This window comes from Sinocyclocheilus anshuiensis, unplaced genomic scaffold (assembly GCF_001515605.1).
Source record: "Sinocyclocheilus anshuiensis isolate Anshui unplaced genomic scaffold, SAMN03320099.WGS_v1.1 scaffold292, whole genome shotgun sequence".
Classification (NCBI taxonomy): domain Eukaryota; kingdom Metazoa; phylum Chordata; class Actinopteri; order Cypriniformes; family Cyprinidae; genus Sinocyclocheilus; species Sinocyclocheilus anshuiensis.
The window spans coordinates 331,732-345,464 of NW_015555757.1; the positions used below are offsets into that span (position 1 = coordinate 331,732).

The window sequence follows — 13,733 nt, forward strand, 5'->3', positions numbered from 1 at the left end:
CGTATGACAGATACCGGAAGTGAGAGAAAAGTGTTTATTATGTTTGAAATATGGATATGGATATTTTTCTTACAAAAACGCATGGATTCACTACACAAGGTTTTTATTCACCCCCCGGATCCGTGTGAAGCACGTTTTATTACGGATGCGCGCGCTTTATTTGATGACTTGTGGACTGTTCAACTGCAACACCCGCTGACTGCAATGATAGAGCTTGGAATAGCCAGGACAATTTTTTATATAACTCTGACTGGATTCGTCTGAAAGAAGAAAGTCATATACACCTAGGATGCTTCGAGGGTGAGTAAAACGCAAGCCCATTTTCATTTTTGGGTGAACTAACCCTTTAAGATGAAAATGACATGAAATTACCATTATATCCAGTAGATGGCAGCAGAGGATCACTCATTAGCTTAGTTGCCATTTCAACTCCCTAGTTTTTCTCACGTCTTGTTTTTTTATTTATTAAAGGGGTCATATGATGCTTTTTTAAAGATCATTATTTTGTGTATTTGGTGTACCTAGTTTTTCTCACGTCTTGCTTTTGGATTTATTATAAAATGACTATGAAGTATAGCAAGAGCAGGAAGTCACAAAGTCTCATGTCATTTAAAAATAAGTAAATAAATAAATAAGCCCAGACACCAACAGCCTACTATGGTTAATTATTTAAATAGTAAATACTTAACTAGTTAACTACAAATTAAGTTAATTATTAATGGCATAATAATTAAATAATGCATTCAATATTTTGGCATTTTTTAAATTTAATTTAAAAATGAAATTTTTCAAACACTGCCTAAAAAAGGACACATCAAAAGGAGAGTTTTAAGTTATCTTTACCTGCAAGCTGCTAAAGGCAACACAGACTTGTTGCTGCTGTAGTTTTGTTACGTTCATTGCTACAGTTATCTCATCACCGTCAATCGCGGATCAATTGGGTGGATTCACTAGCGTAATTTTTTACACTCGCATTTATCATTCCTGAAACACTATACCAGTAATTCATCATGCTAATAATTAAACGAAAATAAGCTGGAATTAACAACGAAAACATTTGTTTGTCATATCCTTTGGTCAATCTTATCTCTATCATTTACCGCTGTCATGTTTCCTCTTCAGCTGGGTCTCGGTGCGGTTGTTTGGTCCGCACCCGAGTGCGATTGCTGTATTCACACCTGCCCAAAAGATCTGCACCAAGGGGCGAAACTAAATTGAGTTCGATTCAATCGAACCAAACAAGACAGGTGTGAATACACCCTAAGTAATCCCTTAGTGCAGATCTTTTGGGCAGGTGTGAATACAGCAATCGCACTCGGGTGCGGACCAAACAACCGCACCGAGACCCAGCTGAAGAGGTGGTCTCGGTCCGCTTCCAAACGAACTCTGGTACGCTTGAGAATTTCTGTCCAATGAATGGATGACCTTTAGCACACGTGTGGTTTTGTAAACATTGTATTTGGTCCAGACCAAAGCAAGTGAACTAGCTGACTTTCCTGGTGTGAATACACCCTAAGTAATTTGTTGTGAAGTAAAACATTTCTGTCATGCTGATGTTATTGAAACAGCAAGATAAATGAATGCAACAAATATTACCTTTCAAGCGATCAGAACCGCCGATCTGAGCCTCCTCTAAAACTACCTCTCTGTCCTCCTCCGGGCGCAAACATTTCTTTCTCCCTCTGGTGTTTTTCATAACGTTCAGCCATCAGTACCAGTTCTTCTGGTACATCCTAAAGAAAGGAAAAATGCTTCCCTTTATCCGTTCATTGCTACAGTTATCTCATCACCGTCAATCGCGGATCAATTGGGTGGATTCACTAGCGTAATTTTTTACACTCGCATTTATCATTCCTGAAACACTATACCAGTAATTCATCATGCAAATAATTAAACGAAAATAAGCTGGAATTAACAACGAAAACATTTGTTTGTCATATCCTTTGGTCAAAATGCTTCCCTTTATCCAGATTCTCTATAAGGATGTTGTGTACATATATAGTAAACACACCAAAGACAATCTCAACATTTCATGGAAGGAGGCATTCTCTCTATACTATACATACACATTGTAACAAAAAGTCATTCGTTTTACAGTTACATTTGTTTTAACACCTTTTACTGGCAGAAGGTTGTGGTGAAGCTTTTAAAAGGTTGAAAAAATTCTAACCAAAAGAGATCTGGCTGAAATAATGCCTGATCAGGTGGTAGTGTGGGGAATAAAAGATTTCACTTCCATCCAAACTGAGCATTTGACAAATAAATCTTTGAATCTAAACTTTGCAGTGAAGCAATGAACATTTGTTTTTCCATACAAGTGATCCTTGGATTAAACAAAAACTTCTGGGGTCTGATGTACAAACGTTGCGTACGCACAAAATGGGCATGGAAATGTGCGTAAAAATTTTATATGAATTTAAACAAAAATATCTGCAGTGGATGTGCTGCTTTCGAACAATGTTCCTGTGGTATGCGATTTAATGTTTTAATCACAGCGAGGATTTCTTGGCGCATGACAATTCCGCTTTAAATTGTGTTCTAAATAGCAAAACTCATGTTCTGAGAAAATACTTTTGCGCGAATAATAATGATCATTTTTGTGAACTTGACTTTGTTTGATGGCTTTGGAACATAGACGGTAACGACAGACATAAGAATGCGCTTGTTGATCAAACAGCCCATTGGCTGGTTTGATGACAGTACTCTAGAACCTCTGTTCACAGGTGTCGCGCACCGACAGTATCCTAATGATAACCCCTTTCGTGCTCTTCCCAATATTGTGACAAACACCATATTTAAAAGATAGAATTTGAAGGAAACTAAAATATGTGCGTTTTATTTTCAAAATGAACAGACGGCTATTTACACTGCAAAAAAAATAAGGCCTATCTCTATCCATAAAAATATAGGCTATAAACATTCTAAAATATATGTTTACCTTTTAGGCAAATTGCATAAATTAGAATAGTGATGACTCAAAACGCATTTATAGTCCGTATCTCATATTTTCCTAATGTATTCCTACCATTAACTGCGTTAAACATGGTGTCACGTGGATGTAATATGCATGGAAATGATATGCAGATGACGTTATGCATATTAAAACTAGGCGTTGTAAGCTCTATAAATGGCTATTTCGGGGAGGAGACGGCGTGGAGATTCATGTACGCACAATCTTCCACTTTCATGTACGCACAATCTTCCACTGACTGGGTATTAACAAAGGGACTTTTGCGCAAGTTCTGGCGTACGCATGGCTTTATAAATCTGAAAACCTTTGTACGTATGCAAAATCTAGCTTTTGTGCGTACGCACACATTTAGGATTAAATCTACGTAAAGTTTTATACACGAGGCCCCTGGACACACTGAGCCCAAAGATAAAAAAATGTTAATTTTAAACTAGCTTTTGTTTGAAATTGTAGTAGCAATAATGTAAGGATGCAAAAATATCAATGTGAATTTTTAGAGATTGAATTTAAAAAAATGTAAATAACAGAAATCCACGGTTTCAACAGACACTAAACATCATGTACAGTGGAAAATATGTATTTTTTCATCTGCAGTAAACAAAGCAGGGGCCCATGATAATTTGACTTATTCATTGTCTTAAATATACTGAACTACTATACTTATTGGACTGATACTGATAACATTAAGAAGTCTCTTGGATACCGACATGACCATGGATATATTGTGCATCCCTACTACAGCCTTTTTTTGTCTAGATTTCTCCATGAAGTTCACACAATACATAGAAGGAGAGACAACAAGCAAGGGTGAACTAAAATGGTGACAGACGTTTCGGTACATCTCCATTTTCATATCGTACACATGTAACTTGCATGCTTACAAACACAATCTGCTATAACAAGCTTCAGATTTCTAACTAGTCAGCCAGAGGTTGAGGATTTGTGTTCTTTACATAGCAGAGTTTAACAAACATAATGAAAGGAGTGGATGCCTGCAGGTGTGTTTACCTGACCAGATCTCTCCAGGATGGTGATCAACGCAGAAGCTTTTTTCCAGTCCTCTCGTTACCAGGGTTACCTCCTGAGTAAAGACATGGACTCATTTACATAAAGAGTGAATGATTTCATTCTCACAATTCTTACTGCATCTGTCATTTCACAGTCACACCTTTCGCTGCTTCACTCACTCGACCTGTTCTCCCGATGCGGTGCACATACTCCTCCACTAGTGATCGACCGATATTGATATTTTATAACCGATACCGATACCAATTATTTGCATGTTTATGTGCCCGATAACCGATATGCAGAACTTATATATATATATATATATATATATATTACTGTTATAAAGTAATATACTTCACTTTGGTTTTTCCTCCTTTCAGTCATCTTAAAAAAAGTGTTGAAAATGAGCAGTCTTTCATGTTAAATTTAATCTTCACATTACAACAATAAAAAAACATTTTATTTAAAGCATCAGCAGCAACACTAATATTAACAATAAGCAAAATAAATGTAGAAGGTCTAATGTTTTCAAATGGAGAAAATAAATAAAGGAAAGCGGTCGATCTCTATCCTCCACATTCCGAGGGAAGTCATAGTTGAAAACATGCGTGATGTCATGAACATCTAGCCCACGTGAGGCCAGGTCAGTTGCCACCAGAATACGCAAGCGACCTTTAACAGCAGCCACAGAAAGGCAGATCTCACAGATCAATTTCAGTTAAACTCTTTAGGGGCTCGGTGCAATCGCTGACTACACCGAAAGTAGTCATAGTTGTAAAGTATGCATTTACTGTGCCACTAGCCAAACCGTGTTGCTTTGAGTAGCTGGACAAAGGGCTGGGCGATATGGGCAAAAATTAATATCTCTGTATTTTTTGGCCGATTTGCGATATACGGTATATATCTCGGTATTTTCGTTTTTGTATTTGGATTAAAACCATGTAAGCCTTTATATTATGTGCAAGAAAGGGTTAAAATCACATTTCATTCTAACATTGTTACATAGCAATCTAATGCTTTTAAAGCGGAAGTTAAATTCACTAAACTAAAAATTAAAATAAATGAGAACAAAAGCACAGTTGTGTTAGGCTATTTTGATTACCCCATTAGTCACTTTACAGTCAGTGCTATCAAAAAAATAGACTTACTTGTAGGTTTAAAATTCTACATATCACATTTATTGTCCAACTACAAATATTTCAGCGAAATTAGGGCTGCACGATAAATCGCATGCGATATTTAATGCGCATCTTGTCAGAAAGCCGGTTCTGTAATGCTGCTCAATGTGAAAGCCCGCAGGTGATGGAGATTTACCGCTGATTACAGAACCGGCTTTACTGATAAGATGCGAGTTAAATATCGCATGCGATTTATCGTGCAGCCCTAAGCGAAATGTATATTTTAGTCAGAATTATTGCTCTCCTATTTAATTGAGCTCTGTCTGTTTGGCGCGCATGTGCGCGGCGGCGCTCGTTCACTGAAGTTTGTGAAGTTTAGCGGAGAATCTCAAAGCAGAAGGCTCATGCACTTCTAACAGAAAAATTGAAATATTTCCATGGCTTTCTAACATTTACAGATGGAGAATATACCTGTGAAATGTAATGCATTCAGGAAGACAGCACATCTCAAACACATTAAACAGCACGTGTAGCCTAGTGTCTCTGTCAGTGGCACACACAGCCTTTCTGTCAGAGCATCTGACGTGCCGAGCCGCTTAAACTAATATGCGAAACGAAACTATAAACTATGTCTTACCAGTTTTTAAAGGCTTTAATATAAAGCTTGTCACATGTTTAGAACAAATTGGATCATGCACTTTCTCTGCAGCAGCTCAGTCTGTGACCTCCGCTATATTTTCAGATGCGCCTGTATCAAACTACTGTATATCGATATAAACGGTATTGCCTCATATCGAATCGCTTATAAAGAAAATATCGATATATCGTACAAACTCGATATACCGCCCAGCCCTAGCTGGACAACAACAACATTGACTGAACCAAAGGACTGAGTTCGGAACTACCTGTTTTGTCTAGAGGAAAATGGGGTCATTTTTACAATTCTGGTGTTGTTGGTGTCTCAGAAATTACACATTTCACCCTTCTATTTACTGCTTAGTAACATACCATCTTTAAAGTCCTGGAGTGCCTCTTCTCTGTCACACTGCTCTCGGTCTCCATGCAGAGATTGAACCGCTATACCCTGCAGACATAGGTCACTGGAGAGGTCATCGGCTCTACGTAACAGCAAGAAAGAGAAAGTGAGAATCCGATGACTCAGACATTCTCAACCAGTTTTGCTTCATGGTCTTACATTAGATCCAACACAGTTTGGCATACAGTAATTTAATGCAGTCAGGGTCATAGTATTTTTTTTTCTTCTTCATGGTTTGAGGACGAACGATTCCATAAACAGCACATCTAGAGTAGAAACAATCTTTGCTGCTAGTAAAACTATTAAAACCATCCACATTACATCAGGCTCTTGCAGCATTTAATCAAATTATGGAAATGCCACATCAGGATCTAGCTTGTTCTGAATCAGATTAAGCACTAAACCATACTGTCAAGTACCTTTTCCAAAGTGAGTATTTGGTTTTAATGTTTGCACAACTGTTGAATGACCACAAGAGCAAAACTTATGGTTTTTACAGTAAGTGAAAAAAAATAAAAATTATGGCCACATATTAAACGGCCACTCCCTCTGACAATGGAGAAATGCAGTTTAATTTTCAGAAAAGAGCAGCATTTCCCCACAATCCCTTGAACTCTTATTTTTCTTGAGCACATGAATGGATGGGCACAGACTGATTACCACATCAAGTGATCATAATAGAAATGACATTACACAATACCATTTCAGTAGAACATGAAAGTGTGCTTGCAAAAATTCCTCCCATATCCTGCTTCATGGAATCAAACGAAGGTTATTCTCATAAGTTTCGTTCTGAGAAACTCACTTTACTTTTTTTCCAACAAATATTAGTACTTTGTCCTGAGGCTCCATCTGGTCGATGAAGTAAAAAATGTAGGCTTTCTTTCTTCCTCCTGCACGAACAGAACTGTCTGATGAATAGTGTTTACTGCCTGAGGGAGACAGAGATGCAGAAAGGGAAATAACTGGGGACTTTTAATAAGGAGGTTAAACAGAAAAGCTATATTTGACCTGGTATTTGTACATTACCCATTATAAATACATACTCTGCTGCAACCGTTCACTCACCGCTAGATCTAAGGTGCCCACATAAACAATCATGGGGTCTTTCAGGTAGGACTTGGCCAGCCGCCTGACACCTGTTGGCCAGGTGGCACTGTAATACAAATAGAGAAAAATAGATAATGTTCATACAAATATTCAAATATCATGACAAAAGCATTCAAAACTCTTGAAAAATATTAGCCCTGATTCCGCATTTAAAGGCTAGTTCACACTGCACCGACAGACACCGACCAAATGCAACAGATACGTTTATCGAGTTTGATAGCTCAGTGTTTAAAGCATGTCAGCGTCTGACTGTTCTTTTATTTATTTATTTTTTTCTCAGGCATTCCACAACCTGAAAAATGCAGATTGATGTTCAATCTGGGTTGTCAGGCCGTGGATAGTCTGAGAAGTGACATACTTAAATTTAGTGATTGTCTGCATTGGTTGGCATTTGACAGTAAATTTGTGAATTAGCCTTAAAATGAACTGTAACTTAATACCCCTTTAAACGTTTTTTTGAGCAACAAACAATGTAATGCAACAGAAGTAAAAAAAAAAAATCTGTCAAATCCTTCCATATACCATTCAAAAGAATCAAACCACTGAGCAAATCACCTAGTCATAACAGTTTGTCTGTCAGGTCGAATATCCAGAATGATTTTCATGATTTGAGGTTCAAAGCCCATATCCAACATTCTATCAGCTTCATCCAACACCTGCAACAGGGGGTAAAACAAAAGACACAAATGCTTACAAAATTTAAACCTAGCTTTTAAAAACAGTTTTTTTTTTTAAATGCTCACAAAAATGCACAAAATCACATCCGTTACCAGCCCAATATGCATTTTTGTCATTAATGTACCAGATAGGTGATGGAGCGCAAGTTGATGAGCTCATTCATCTGCAGATCATTTATCGTCCTGGTGTAGCAATGACTATGTCCACACCACTGGTCGGTCACTACTTTAATCTGGGCCTTTCTGTCACCTCCTCCATAGATACAGATGTTACAATAATAAAAGTAACTTTGAGCAAACAGACAAAGAAAGCAGGATGAATTCTTAATGTATGCTGCATAACATTATGATTTATTTAGGGTACTGGCTACAGCACCTTTTAAATCCTTTGTAGCTATATTTGTTGCATTCAGCTTCAATCTGGAGGGCCAGCTCACGAGTGGGAGTCAAAACCAACATGCCAGGGCCATCTCTCTTGTCCCTTGGTCTACAGTGTAAATAAATAAATATTTTGTTAATAAAAAGATTAAATGTTGAGCACTGACACTCTGGTAGACACGTACACCGGTTGCTCATCCATATGAATAAAGCCAGGAAGCAGGTAGGACAGAGTTTTGCCTGTTCCCGTCTGGGCTATTCCAATCAGATCTGTTCCTTTCAGGATGACTGGCCAAGCTTGTGACTGAACCATGAGACAAAATAACCATGATTACATTTATCCCCACATATCAAGCTTAACATTCAGTGGGGAAAAAAGTACAAGCAAACACATGAAGGAAAAGTTTCTTTGGAGTACCTGAATGGGAGTTGGCTTTTTAAATCCCACTCTGACAATATTTTCCATTATTCCAGGATAATGAGCAAAAGCCTCCTCAAAAGTGCACACTGGATTGGGAATAGTTCTTTTTTCCCCATCTTTCAAATAATCCACAAAGATGTTGTTGTTCTCTTTTCTGTTTGGGCAGAGAAAAGCAGGGGTACAAAAGCAATACATATATACTCCGTGCTGCAGGTTTGGAAAAACTGGATATATGAGGTAGTCTAATTTGTGTGTGATTTCCTGACTTGGAAAAGTCATGTAAAATAACAAAATCTTAACATTAAAACTGGAATTTGTTTTAAATTTTAATTATTATTTTAGTTACTTTTTTAAAATACAGAAAGTAGGAGTGACCACAGGTTAAAATTAAACAAAACTAGGGCTAGAGGGCCTCTGAATATTGTTGTTGACAGTGGAGGTCTAGCAGTGAAAAGAGTTGAGATTCAGAGCAAAAATGGCTTCTTATAATTAGAATTGGAACAAAAAGACAATATAAGAGGCAAAAAACACAATGCATGTCAAACAACACACAGAAGACATTGACAATGCACATGGCACATTGTTTCTCTCACTTAAACTAAAATAATATTACATGAAAAATACACATTCAAAGCCTTAAATACTAGCACTAGGATTATACCCAAACAGGCCATAGTATATTCATCTCAGAGCATTCAGAAGTAGTTATTAACAGATAAATGCCGCCATCTGTGGGCTAATATGAAGAAGGCAAGATTATACGACTTTTACCTCCAGATTTTGACTTCTGCAGCACTGCGAACAGCCACTGATTTTGCTTCAATATAGAAATCCTTCTTGAGCGGGGGAAGATCTGCAGAAACCAAGATTATTGTTTAATTAGGTATAGTACTTATAGTATTTTATATCTGACTATTTATTTCATACAGCATGTCAACTAAATTCCTTACTCTAGTTTTAATTTTAGCCTTAAAAGTGTGTACATAAAGTGTAAATACACAGAAGAAAGTCATATGTTTGAAACAACAGGAGGCTGAGTAAATGATAAAAAAAACAAATCTAAAGTAATGATCACATCATCTTGTGCCACTAGAGACTCACCTTGCCATTTAATAGCTTCATATTTGTCCCGGTTTTCTCTAAGCGCAGACCAGTCAATAGGTACAGGAGTTGGGGCAGTTGAAGCTGCAGCTCGTACAGCAGCAGCTGGCCAACAGGAATCATTCTGATATCTTGCATCGCTGTTACCTGGAGAATTAAATGTAAAATGTCAAACCTAAAATATCAGTAATTAACAATGCAATAAAACAATACATTACAGTATTTAGTGATTCCTGTACTCTCTTACCATTTCCACATCCAGGACCTCTGACAGAATTCCCATGCACCAGATCTTCAATCATGTCTTTGGCTTTGAGCTGAGCATCACGGCTTCCAAAGAGAAGAACGTCAGCTTCATGTGCACCACGGTTTATCTATCATACATCATTTAAACAGTCATGTGTTAAATGCCATTTAAAAGAAAACGGTCTCTTGCTCATTTGTGTTGTTCTAAACCCATATGCCTTATTATTTTCTGAACACAAAAGGTTTTTTTTGAAGAATGTCCTCCTTAGAATAAAAGTAAAAGGCAGTTATTATCGATCTGACTGTATTACTGAAACTATCCGAAGAAAACAAAAACCTGAAGTGAATTTATATTGACGTGATGTGTAGTCAAGTATAGTGTCCCATACTCTGAATTTGTGCTCTGCATTTCGCCCATCCAAGTGCAAACACACAGCAGTGAGTAGTGAACACAGCCATTTGCTGCAGTGCCCAGGGATTGGCAGTTCAGTGCCTTGCTCAGTAATCATGGGTAATGAGAGTGGAAGAGAGCACTGTTCATTCACTGGCCCCACCTACAATTCCTGTCGGTACTGAGAATCGAACCTGCGACCTTCGGGTTACAAGTCCGACACTTTAACCGTTAAGCCACAACTACCCTTAGATTGAATTTGACACTGTTACTGAACTGAAAAGAGATGTGATGAAACGATTGCCTTTTATAGACCTTCATCATGTTAGACACCTAGATCCTGTAATTTACACAGTTCACAACTTTCAAAGCAGTTTTATGGAATTTCTACCGATTTGTTTTTCAGAAAGATGTTTCGTCAGCTGAACAATTGATATGTTGTTAAACAACAGTAAAATCCACTGAATGCACTGTACTTCTGTAATACTTCTATTCCTCACAGCCTCATTTTAATTCCTGTCATAAATTAAATATGGCGCTAGCCTAAGCTCTATAGAACTTTGCAACACAGAGTTACTGAACTGAATCAACACTGAATCTGAGTTGAGCTGAATAATTACAATATGTCTTCTGTAGAGCTGCTTTACAGCAAACATTTCAGTTGTTTTATAATTGATGAATTCAGCTGCTTTGAAACAATGTTATTGTAAGCACTATAAAAAATAAACACGACTTAACTCGAAAAGGAACTGTGCCTGTTCAGTACAAACATTTTAAAAATCAACTTTTTTCCAAAGAAAGTGTGTAATATGGGTTTAGAAAGAAATGAGTGAATAAATTATGAAACTTATTTTAAATGGACTATGCCTTGCATTTCAACAAGTCCAAACAGTTTTAGGCTGCTCAAGGTGTGACGGGCTACAACTAAGGAACACTCCACTATTTTTGAAAATAGGCTCATTTTCCAACTCCCCTAGAGTTAAACAGTTGAGTTTTTACTGTTTTCGAATCCATTCAGCCGATCTTCGGGTCTGACATAGCACTTTTAGCTGCAGCTTAGCATAGATCATTGAATCTGATTAGACCATTACCATCTCGCTCAAAAATGACCAGAGTTTCGATATTTTTCCTATTTAAAACTTGACTCTTCTGTAGTTACATCTGGTTATGTTGGCGGAAGGCGCTGCGTAATATCATTGCGGCTGACTCTGACACCGTTTCAGATAAAGGTATCAAACCAATAATATTCTGAATATTTTACTGTTGTTTTGATACCTTTATCTCAAACGGTGTCAGAGTTTAATTAAAGTGGGTACAGTATATAAAAAAAAAAGAAAAATATAGTTTCAGTACCGTATAAAGGCATAATCTGAAAAACCAAGCCTTGTGCATTATAGGGAATAATATTCTGAATATTTTACAGTTGGTTTGATACTTTTAGATCAAATGGTGTTGTCTTTTAATGGATTTATATTATTGCCTACATTAAAAGTTGTACACTTATTATAAAACACACAAAATGGTCATTCCAAAAACAGAGCTTTGTGCAATAACAGGGATGTTTTTCCGAACATTTTAGTATTGGTTTTATATTATAATGTCACGTAGTTAAATTGTTTAATTAATTTAAATGGTTAATTTTTTTTACATTCCCCCCCCCCAATAAATAAAGGGCATATATTTATGTCTATCTGAGTTAGTTTGGACTCAAAACATAACAGACGCAAAGAGTTCAATTGGCATGTCTAATGAATGTCAAACGTCAAACTAACTTTACCGTGTGTCTTACCTATTATCCTCCCGACCAAAGAGTTCCCTCTCATAGGCTCACTTCGATGCTGCGATGACGTCATCGCTTTGGGAACACTTCCGGTGTGACGAATGTGTGAAGCCCTTATACCAGGGGTGCCCAAACTCGGTCCTGGAGGGCCGGTGTCCTGCAGAGTTTAGCTCCAACTTGCCTCAACACACCTGACTGGAAGTTTCTATGCCTAGTAAGAGCTTGATTAGCTGGTTCAGGTGTGTTTGATTAGGGTTGGAGCTAAACTCTGCAGGACACCGGCCCTCCAGGACCGAGTTTGGGCACCCCTGGTATAAGGGCTTCACACATTCGTCACACCGGAAGTGTTCCCAAAGCGATGACGTCATCGCAGCATCGAAGTGAGCCTATGAGAGGGAACTCTTTGGTCGGGAGGATAATAGGTAAGACACACGGTAAAGTTAGTTTGACGTTTGACATTCATTAGACATGCCAATTGAACTCTTTGCGTCTGTTATGTTTTGAGTCCAAACTAACTCAGATAGACATAAATATATGCCCTTTATTTATTGGGGGGGGGGAATGTAAAAAAAATTAACCATTTAAATTAATTAAACAATTTAACTACGTGACATTATAATATAAAACTAATACTAAAATGTTCGGAAAAACATCCCTGTTATTGCACAAAGCTCTGTTTTTGGAATGACCATTTTGTGTGTTTTATAATAAGTGTACAACTTTTAATGTAGGCAATAATATAAATCCATTAAAAGACAACACCATTTGATCTAAAAGTATCAAACCAACTGTAAAATATTCAGAATATTATTCCCTATAATGCACAAGGCTTGGTTTTTCAGATTATGCCTTTATACGGTACTGAAACTATATTTTTCTTTTTTTTTTATATACTGTACCCACTTTAATTAAACTCTGACACCGTTTGAGATAAAGGTATCAAAACAACAGTAAAATATTCAGAATATTATTGGTTTGATACCTTTATCTGAAACGGTGTCAGAGTCAGCCGCAATGATATTACGCAGCGCCTTCCGCCAACATAACCAACGTGACCACCTGCTTGCACAGGGAGCGTGCCTTCCGTTGGAAGTTACCTAGCTGGGGACTATTTTCAGGCGCTGCGTAATATCATTGCGCCTGCTGCACCCATGGTAAGGCAGCAAAGTTCCTTGATTATTACGCCGGAATGAGAGTATAGTTCCTAGCCATATCAGCCTAGAAAATCGCAACTTTTCATTTTCCGTCGGTCTTAGTACACGATGTAACTACAGAAGAGTCAAGTTTTAAATAGGAAAAATATCGAAACTCTGGTCATTTTTGAGCGAGATGGTAATGGTCTAATCAGATTCAATGATCTATGCTAAGCTGCAGCTAAAAGTGCTATGTCAGACCCGAAGATCGGCTGAATTGATTCGAAAACAGTAAAAACTCAACTGTTTAACTCTAGGGGAGTTGGAAAATGAGCCTATTTTCAAAAATAGTGGAGTGTTCCT

General features: G+C 37.5%; 1 pseudogene; it reads right to left on the reverse strand.

Moving 5' to 3' along the window:
* Positions 1–788: 788 nt before the first annotated feature.
* On the reverse strand, positions 789–10,778 carry LOC107673858 (probable ATP-dependent RNA helicase DDX43; annotated as a pseudogene).
* Between the last annotated feature and the right edge of the window lie 2,955 nt (positions 10,779–13,733).